This window comes from Microtus oregoni, unplaced genomic scaffold (genome assembly GCF_018167655.1).
Source record: "Microtus oregoni isolate MIOR12 unplaced genomic scaffold, Mior012 000055F_ref0000237, whole genome shotgun sequence".
Classification (NCBI taxonomy): domain Eukaryota; kingdom Metazoa; phylum Chordata; class Mammalia; order Rodentia; family Cricetidae; genus Microtus; species Microtus oregoni.
Genome location: NW_024543831.1, coordinates 10,659,581 through 10,669,729, shown reverse-complemented (window position 1 = coordinate 10,669,729; position 10,149 = coordinate 10,659,581).

Sequence of the window (10,149 nt, the reverse complement as noted above, 5' to 3'; positions counted from 1 at the left end):
CCCCCCCTTCACCCTTCCTCCTCCATAACCCCCTGAATAAACATTCAACCTCACCCTGCATGTCGTGTCTATCCATGTTTTCTGTCTTCTGCCTGCCTGCCGTGTGCCTCCCTGCCTGGAACCAGCCATTGCTCGGGGACCAGCAGCCGTCTCTGCCTGGGGCCCACTGCCTGCTGCCACATGGCCCGCCACCACTGCTCTGGGACCAGTAGCTGTCTCTGCCTGGGACTGGCTGCTCCCACATGGCCCGCCGCCACCGCTCAGGCCGCCACTCTGTGACCGGCAGCCATTTCTGCCTGGGACTGGCTGCTCCCATGGCCCGCTGCCACCATTTGGGACCTACAGCATTTCTGCTGCCTACTGCCATTGGGATCTTGCAGCATTTTTAAAAAAAGAACAACAGCTACCATTGTATATATTTTTGTCCTTTACCAAAGCCCACACAGATTTCCCAAAGGAAATGATTCTATTGAGAATCATTCAAAATGAAAGTAAAAAGGTGCTGGAGAAGTATGGTCTGTGTCATAATTTAAAGTCTGTGGGAAGGAGTCATGCCTTACAACAGGGCTCACATGGGAGGTTTATTGGAAGAGGAGAGAGAAGAGGCAGAGAAGGGAATAGGGAAAGGGGTGTGAGGGGGGCAGGGACTTGTTCCTAGGGACAAGAGTGGCGGAAGAAAACGAGGGAGAGAAAGAGACTGGAGGTGGGCAAGACCCACCTTTTAAAAGAGACTGTAGGGAATGTGCACAGGGGGTGTTCTTAGGGGGATGCAGCTGAGGACATCTTCTATCAGGACCCCAAGGGCAGGCCAGTACAGATGCCTGAATACTAACAGCCTGCAATGTTGAAGTGCTGGAACTTTGTCAAGCAGCCATGGTCGCCATCCGATCTACACAATCTCCCTTCCAATATTAGGTTCCTTTCTCCACCTTCTGAGGCTGGTAACTGCAAATTCTTGCAATGTATTAGGTGAAGTCTGGGTACCTCCAAGTTGCTGCTCTGTCAGCATCTCCATACAGCACCAGGCTTGGAGTTGCTCCTGGGACTTCTTCCCTTTCCACTGCCACTTCCAGGTCACATTATCTGCCCCCTTCTGTTGAACCAAAACAAAACCATTTTGTTGTGGGACTGAGTTTTCCTTTGTAGCTCCGGTTGCTCTCAACCCCAGAATCCTTCTGCCTCAGCTTCCCAAGTTATAGGCATGTGCCACCACACCCAGCTCAATGATCATCATTGTCTTAAGAAAAAAAAGAAAAAGAAAAAGAAAAACAAATCTCGTTTTTTAAAATTTCACTTTGAGTTTTAATGGAATAACTATCCATTAACTCCTATTTTCAGTCATGTACAGACCCTTCCAGGTCATATGCTGTTGGGATCAGTGAGACCCCAGATCCTGAATTTCTTGTAATCCCTGGATCTGAGTGTCTACAGCTGCTCTGAGCACGAGACCTTCAGGAGTTCCTGATGGCAGGAGAGTGGTTTCTGGTGGGTTTGGCTGGGGCCTGGCTATCTCTATATAATCTGCCCCTGAACATAATAAAGGGGGCATTCTTGGGGAATTCAAAGATGACCCGTGTCGCTGTCTCTCTGTCTGTGTGCGTCTGTGTATTTTAACCTCCTGCCCCGTAGTAAGAGCTGCAGGTGGCATTCCTGCCGCCCTGCTCCCAGACGCCTGGTTAGCTTATACCCCGAAATAATGACACACAAACTGTATTCATATAAACACTGCCTGGCCCATTTCTATTAATGTGTGTAGCACCGAGGTGCACTCACCGGGAAGATTCTAGCCTATGTCCATCTTGGGTCAGAGCTTCATCACATCTGCCCCAGAGAGGAAAGCTATCGAGTCTGAGCTCACTTCCTCTTCCTCCCAGCATTCTGTTCTGTTTATTTCACCCACCTAAAGGCTGGCCTATCCAATGGGCCAAGGCAGTTTCTTTATTAGCCAGTGACCTTCCTCCATCACTGCCCCTTGCCCGAAGCTCGGTAACTGGGTGCCAGCGCACAGAGCGCAGACACGGGGGTGCAGTGCGCGGCAATATGCCTTTATTCCTTCCTTAATGGAATTAGGATTGGACACCATTATCATTGTCTCCAAGTCATAATTCTTAGTGACTGATTTCAATATCTGTGTAGTGGGTCATTAATGTGCTAATATTTCAATTAAGATTCATTCCTGAGATGTGTATGTCTGTGATTGGTTGTAGGTACATATGTGCCATGGTGCTTATATCAGAGGACAACCAACCTTGAGAGTCCATCCTCTCCTTCCACCTTGCTTCAGGCATGGTCTTTCTTGTTTTGCTTATTGTGCTTCATACTTCAGGCTATCTGGCCCTTGAACTCCAAGGGATTTGCCTGTCTGCTTCCCATTTGGTGGTAGGAGAACAAATATTACAGTTATGTATTATCATGTCCAACTTCTACAGGGCATTAAGTTTTTTTTTCTTCAAAAATGACAAACCTCTCTGCCAATGCAATAATACAAATCAGACCAAATCAAACCGAATTAGAAGAAACCAAGGTTTAATGGATACCAGCACTCCTGGGTAGCACTGGGAAAACAGGGATAGGTAAAAGGGAAACCACGTGTTGGTTCTCTGGGGAGCCATTTAAATAGCCTATGAGGGCCAGGCAATGGTGGCGCACGCCTTTAATCCCAGCACTCGGGAGACAGAGGCAGGCGGATCTCTGTGAGTTCGAGACCAGCCTGGTCTACAGAGCTAGTTCCAGGACAGGCTCCAAAGCCACAGAGAAACCCTGTCTCGAAAAACCAAAAATAAATAAATAAATAAATAGCCTATGAGGGTGGTCTTGACCCTCCCTGGAGAGGGATCATCGTTTGGCTGGCTTTCTTGGAGGTAGAGTCTGGCAACTCCCAGGGGAGGGGGTTTGAAATGGAGAGGGATTGAGGTGACACTTCTGACCAAACATTCCAGATTCTATTTTTTCTTTTCTTTTTTTTTTTTTTTTTTGGTTTTTCGAGATAGGGTTTCACTGTAGCTTTGGTGCCAGTCCTGGAACTAGCTCTTGTAGACCAGGCTGGCCTCGAACTCCCAGAGATCCGCCTGCCTCTGCCTCCTGAGTGCTGGGATTAAAGGCGTGCGCCACCACCACCCGGCTCAGATTCTTTGTATACATGTATGCTAGGGGGCTGGCGTAAAGCCCCCAATCAAACAATGGGTTCCAGAGAGCCAAACTTAGGCAACCGGGCTTGTGTGACAAAAGCTTTTAGCCAATGAGTTTCTTCCCAGCCCAGTAAAGTGTTTTGTTTTAAGGCAGTGTTTGAGACAGAGAGTTGTGATATAAGTGGGTAATTTGGGAAATAACTCAGTTAGCAGGAACAAATGAGGAATTATTAACACCCTCAGAGGTGTGATACCAAGGTGACTAGCATGAACAAAAGGAATCAAATCCAGTGAGTCCTCTGGTAATCACTTTGAGAAGCTCACAACTACACCATATATATATATATACCTATATACTATAAGAATTATATTCCAGGGGCTGGAGAAATGGCTCAGAGGTTAAGAGCATTGCCTGCTCTTTCAAAGGTCCTGAGTTCAATTCCCAGCAACCACATGGTGGCTCACAACCATCTGTAATGGGGTCTGGTGCCCTCTTCTGGTCTGCAGGCATACACACAGACAGAATATTGTATACATAACAAATAAATAAATATTAAAAAAAAAAAAAAAAAAAAAAAAAAAAAAAAGAATTATATTCCAGAAGACTATGAATTAGGGTACTACCCACTGGCTTTTTTTTTTGTTTTATTTTATTTTATTTCTTTTTTCGAGACAGGGTTTCGCTGAAGTTTTGGAGCCTGTCCTGGAACTAGTTCTTGTAGACCAGGCTGGTCTTGAACTCATAGAGATCCTCCTGCCTCTGCCTACTGAGTGCTGGGATAAAAGGCGTGCGCCACCACCGCCCTGCCCCCTCCTGAGTGCTGGGATTAAAGGTGGGCACCACCACTGCCCGGCCCCCGACTGGTTTCTTACTCCACTGTTAAGAGTTAGTTCTGGAAACATTTGCTTCTTCAGGCTCTGCTGTACTTGCCTGTGACTTTTGTGTGATCCTGGACCTTTGGAGAAGACCTTGAAGTCAAAGCAGAAAGAATTGTCCTTGTCAAGTGAACCAACGTCCTTAGTCCCTTTACTTTCCCACCACTGAACACAGTAATGTGTTATCTTTTCTCCTTTCTGCTTAAATTTCACAACATCCTATCAACTGATGATCTTCAGTTTCAAGTAGGGAAGGAAAGCAATCAATAGAATCTTCAGCTTGTTCTTCCAGAGGTTGAGTTTAATTCCCAGCAAACACATGGTGGCTCACAATCATCTGTAATGAGATCTGGTGCCCTCTTCTGGCCTGTAGGGATACATGCATACAGAACACTGCATACATAATAAATAAATAGCTGGGCCATGGTGGCACACGCCTTTAATCCTAGCACTCAGGAGGCAGAAGCAGGAGGATCTCTGTGAGTTCAAGGCCAGATGGCTCCAAAGCTACAGTGAAGCCCTGCCTCAAAAAAACCAATAAATAAATAAACCTTTTAAAATATTTATATTATATATTAAAGAGGAAATATATATCTATTTTGATGAAGGAAAGAGATCCAAATGCATGACCATGACTATGACTGAGGCAGGTAAGAGTGAACCCTGGTCCTCCTTTGATTTGAGCCAAGTCAAGCAGCCAGGCCTGCCCTACAGAGACCATCAGGTGAGGAGAAGCACAGTGGAACCGCCACCAGCCCAGCAAGGAGGCTGAAGGACTCATGAAAATGGCTGTGGATTATGTAGGGCTGGATGGGATAGTGTGGCTGGATGGGATAGTGTTTTTCAGGCCTCTCTACTCAGCTAAGTTACTTTCCTCATCAGAGTGACAGAACACCCTGACACAAGCTCTCAAGGAGAGGCTCACAGTATGGGTACAACCCATCCTAGCCAGTGAGTGGCATCGAGAACATGGCCACTCCTCTTAAGACATGAGGGAAAGTTCAGAGGTGTGTGGGAGGGTTGAGACTGACGGGGCTGTGAGAGAAGAGGGGCAGGGAGAGTGCCAGAGAAGTGAGGAGGAAGAGGAGGCCAATGGGACAGACACATGGAGTGTATGGGAACCAAGAGACCAAGAGAGGCTGAGTCACTAGGGATCTGAAGCTGGCTGAGGGAAGGGAAGCCCAGCCCCTGGGAAGGAGAGGGTTAGGGGAGGGGGCGGGGTGAGAAGGTCTGGGAGGAGCCACAGAGACTGAATGAGGCTGGTCCCAGGTTTCTAGGATAGTCCCATTAGATCTAGCTTTGGTGCCTGTCCCGGAACTAGCTTTTTTTTTTTTTTTTGGTTTTTCAAGACAGGGTTTCTCTGTGGCTTTGGAGCCTGTCCTGGAACTAGCTCTTGTAGACCAGGCTGGTCTCGAACTCACAGAGATCCGCCTGCCTCTGCCTCCCGAGTGCTCGGATTAAAGGCGTGCGCCACCACCGCCCGGCTCAAGTAGACAAGATTAACTACTACACTAACCCCGTGTCTGTCTGTGACTGTCTTAGCCCATACTGGCCTTGAACTCACTACTAGTTGAGGATGATCTTGAATTTCTGATCCTCTGCCCCTGCCTCCTAAGTGCTGGGACTGCAGGTTGGCAGCACCTCTTCCTTGTTTATGTGCATGCTGAGCAAGAACTCCACCAACTAAGTTACGCTCTTTTGACAAGACAACTAATACAAAGCAGGCTACAGCGGATATTGCATCCAGTCAGGAAGGTTTGGAGGCAAATGGCCATGGCTAAGGGTGAACTACCTCCCTAGGAGTTGTTGGTCAGGGAGGTCCTGGAATATCCCTACCCCACCCCAAGTCTTACCACTGACTGTAAGTTCTTATTTCTGAAGACACTCCACGCTTTGTCTGAAAGGATGTAAGGGAAATCGGCCTGACACTGAACACAAAACTCCCTCCTAGCTTTCATACCTGAGTGGAATACGTAAGATGCTGGGGGAAGATCTTCTTGCTTGGTTTGGATCTTTTGTTCTGTTTTTTATTTTTCAAGATAGGGTTTTTCTGTGTAGCCTAGGCTGGCCTCAAACTCAGAGATCTGCCTTCCTCTGCCTCTCGAATTCTGGGATTAAAAGTATGCGATACCATTGCCTGGCGCTTGGCATGGATCTTCATGCTACCCTAAGAGATGATGTGTGTTCTTTGGTGTGTAGTGGCATGGCTGTTATGAGTGTAAACAACTATTTTCCAAATGGATTTAAAGTCTGCTCCACGGGAGAAAATTCACACGTAGTGCCATAAGCCAGGACAAAAAGCCAATGTCTGGGAAGGTCTTAGGCCCCAGTGGGGCAGCAATTGCAACTGTGTTGTCAAATGAGTATTATATGCCTATTAAATTGTCTTCTCGGGCTGGAGAGATGGCTCAGTGGTTAAGAGCATTGCCTGCTCTTCCAAAGGTTCTGAGTTCAATTCCCAGCAACCACATGGTGGCTCACAACCATCTGTAATGAGGTCTGGTGCTTCTTCTGGCCTGCAGGCATACACACAGACAGAATATTGTATACATAATAAATAAATGAATAAATTTAAAAAAATTAAAAAAAAATAAATTGTCTTCTCAACATCTGTGACTATACACATAATTACTGCTGCTGTCAGCCTGCTTTGTCTTGGAGGGTTTTTTTTTCTTGCAGTTATTGCAGAGACTCATTAACCAGCTAGTTAGCCTCCTGAGAATAACTGTTGCTGTGGCAGAGTGGTCCAGTGCTCAGCGACCAATGGAAGGAAATAATCAGGTACCTATAGTATCCACCCCTACACACACACACACACACACACACACACACACACTCAGGGAACATCATATAAGAGGATGGAAAGAATGTAAGCCAGAGGAAAGGATGGCACATTGTGTAGCTACTTCCTCCTTATTGAAACACTTCTTCCTAAAGAGAGGAGGGAGGCTAATGAGACTCAGGAAGCAAATTTTTTTTTTTTGATTTTTCGAGACAGGGTTTCTCCGTAGCTTTTGGTTCCTGTCCTAGGAAGCAAAATTTTGAGAGCTCAAAGGTTATATACACTCGACGGTGCAGAAACCCCTGCTCTGTATGGTTCAGAATGATCTACGACAGCCACACTTTCCATTTTGAATGAGTGAGTTTATTAAATACACAGCAAGCAGAAGTAAAATAGAAAGAAGTAGACAGCAAAACATCCAGCAGAGATAACTGAAGTAATCCACCTGAGAAAGCACACAAAAGATAACTCGTCGGGGCTGGAGAGATGGCTCAGTGGTTAAGAGCATTGCCTGCTCTTCCAAAGGTCCTGAGTTCAATTCCCAGCAACCACATGGTGGCTCACAACCATCTGTAATGAGGTCTGCTGTATACATAATAAATAAATATTTTTTAAAAAAGATAACTCGTCAAATCCAGGCTTACAGACATGCAGCAGGTATCAACTGTGCAAACCCCACTGGAGCTGTCAGCTGGAGTTCCCAAGTGACCGTCCTGGACAGAGCAGGGCGTCTAAAGTAAAGGCTTCCAAGTGAAAGAGCAAAGAGCAGCAGATAGAGAACATCATGTCTAGTGCTTACAAATATCCAGTGGAAAGTCCCAAGGGGGTTGAGGCAGTCAGTTTCTGCCTGGACTTTCTCTCTATGGATGAGCTGCCTGAGGCTGAGCTTCCAGCTTCCTGTTCCCAAATGTCTTAGTTAGTTTGCTCAGGGTTTTTATTGTTGTGAAGAGATGCCATGACCATGCCAACACACTGAATTGGGGTTGGCTCACAGGTTCAGAGGTTTAGTCCATTATCATCATGGTGGGAAGCGTGGTGGTACACCGGCAGATGTGGTTGCTAGAGGTGGAGTCGAGGGTTCTATATTCTATATCTGGATCATCAGGCGGCAGGAGGGAGTATGCCACTGGACAAAGCCCACCCTCACACGCTTCACCCAACAAGGCCACACCTACTCCAACAAGGCCAACCCTCCTAATAGTGCCCCTCCCTAGTAACCAAGCATTCAAATCCAGGAGTCTATGAGGATCATTCTTAAATAAAACATCACACCACTGCAGGATTTTTTTTTTCCCCGTGACAGGGTTTCTCTGTCTTGGAACTAGCTCTTGTAGACCAGGCTGGCCTCGAACTCACATAGATCTGCCTGCCTCTGCTTCCCGAGTGCTGAGGTTAAAGACATGTACCACCATTGCCCGGCCACTGCAGGTATTTTTATGTTGTGAGACAAAAACACTGATAACCTTGCTTGGAATTGGTTTCCCTTCTATATGCCCTCAAAGACAATCTTCTCAATTCTCTTAGGAGGTTGCTGTTTTTCTTCCCCCTTGCTGCAGTGAGGGGGCCCTTCTTAGAGGAAATAAGGCTTCTACAATCTCTGTTCCTAACAAGCTTAACCATCACACGACAACTTACCAGTAAAATGAACATTATATCGATGAATCCCCACGGCTAAAGATACAGTGATGGCAGTAACCACTGCTGAAGGAAAACCTCCAGCCAGCTGCCCAGGGAGATTCGAGGGCGCATCTTTTGTGAGTCCTCCCCCATGCTGGGGTGAGCTTTTCAGTGATGCACTGGGGTGGACTCTTCTTTGGTCTCTCGTCAGCACTCTAGTGGGGAAACGGATGTTTGTTCAGGTTCCCTGAAGAGGAGTCACACAACAGTTACTCCTCACTACCCTAGAAAATGCGGTGCCTCGTATGCCGGGGCACCAAGTGCCATCCTATTTCTTCCTAAAGAACTTAATTCTGGGAATTTTCCCACTTTCATTTTTAAAAGGGCTTATTTTTAATTACGTGCATGTGTACCTGTGTGTGTGTGTATGCTTGTGAGTGCCAGAGCCTTTCAAGGCCAGAAGTATTAGATTCCCACAGAACTGGCGTTACAGTTGTGAGCCACTCAACATGTATGCTGGGAACAGAATTTAAGAGGCCCTCCCTAAGAGCCAGGTGTGTTCTTCACCCCTGAATCACCTCTCTGGTCCATCTCTATTTCTTTCTCTTCTTTCTTTTCGTTTTTAAAATTAACTTCTTTGGGGCTGGAGAGATGGCTCAGAGGTTAAGAGCATTGCCTGCTCTTCCAAAGGTCCTGAGTTCAATTCCCGGCAACCACATGGTGGCTCACAACCATCTGTAATGAGGTCTTGTGCCCTCTTCTGGCCTTTGGGCATACAGACAGAATATTGTATACATAATAAATAAATAAATAAATATAAAAAAAATTAACTTCTTTATTGATTCTTTGGGAGATTCACATTGTGCACCCCCAATTACACTCACCTTCTGGTCCCCCCATATCTTCCCCTTACCCCTGCAAAAACAAAGCAAGAAAACAAGCCAAAAAAAAAATAATAAAAACCAACCAACCAAACAAAGAAAAACCATGAACCCCTCCCCCAACCCCCCCCAAAATAAAAATCCTCTTTGCTTCTTCCCCCACCTCTCCAACACCTCTTCGTTTGCTCTGGTGGCATTGGGGGTCTCGGGTACCTTTTGTCCTATCAGTTGGTGGCACTGGGGGCCTTTTGTCCATCAGCTTTCCTTGCAAATATTCATTCAGTGAGTCACTGGTCTGGTTAAGGTCTGTGGTTTTTGGTAAACCCTCATCACCAGAACTCCTCTGGGATATCCCATGGCCACCCCAAGTCTTGGAGATCCTGCTGGTACTGCTCCACAGGAGCAGTTCTTCCACGATTTCCAGCAGGTCCTAGATGGGCTAGACGCTAGGGTGGGCCTGGGTGGTAGCTGAGCTGGTCAGTCCAGGCCAGGTGAGGGGGCGGGGTCAGCTACCCAAGCTTAAGCCCTCAGAACTGGTTGACACTTGCCTGTGGTGCAGGGTGGGGCCAGCTCTCCTGTTCCAGTGTCCAGCAAGAGGCAAGGCCAACTTTCTCTGGACCAGCAAAGGGAGAACACAGCATACTCTTCTTGATTTCTTCTGGTTCCTAAGTCCCCTCTCCCCGAAGAGACATGGGCTACACAGACCTAGACATGGCCCTTGGCACCAGCTTGGGCCTGGACAACATCCTAGCTCTGGGTGGAAGCACTGACCACTCAGGTCAGAGTGGTTCTGGTGGCAGCATAGCTCCTGGACACCACGAAGGCCTCAGGTTGTGGCCCCAATCCTGGGCTTCTATGTGACCTT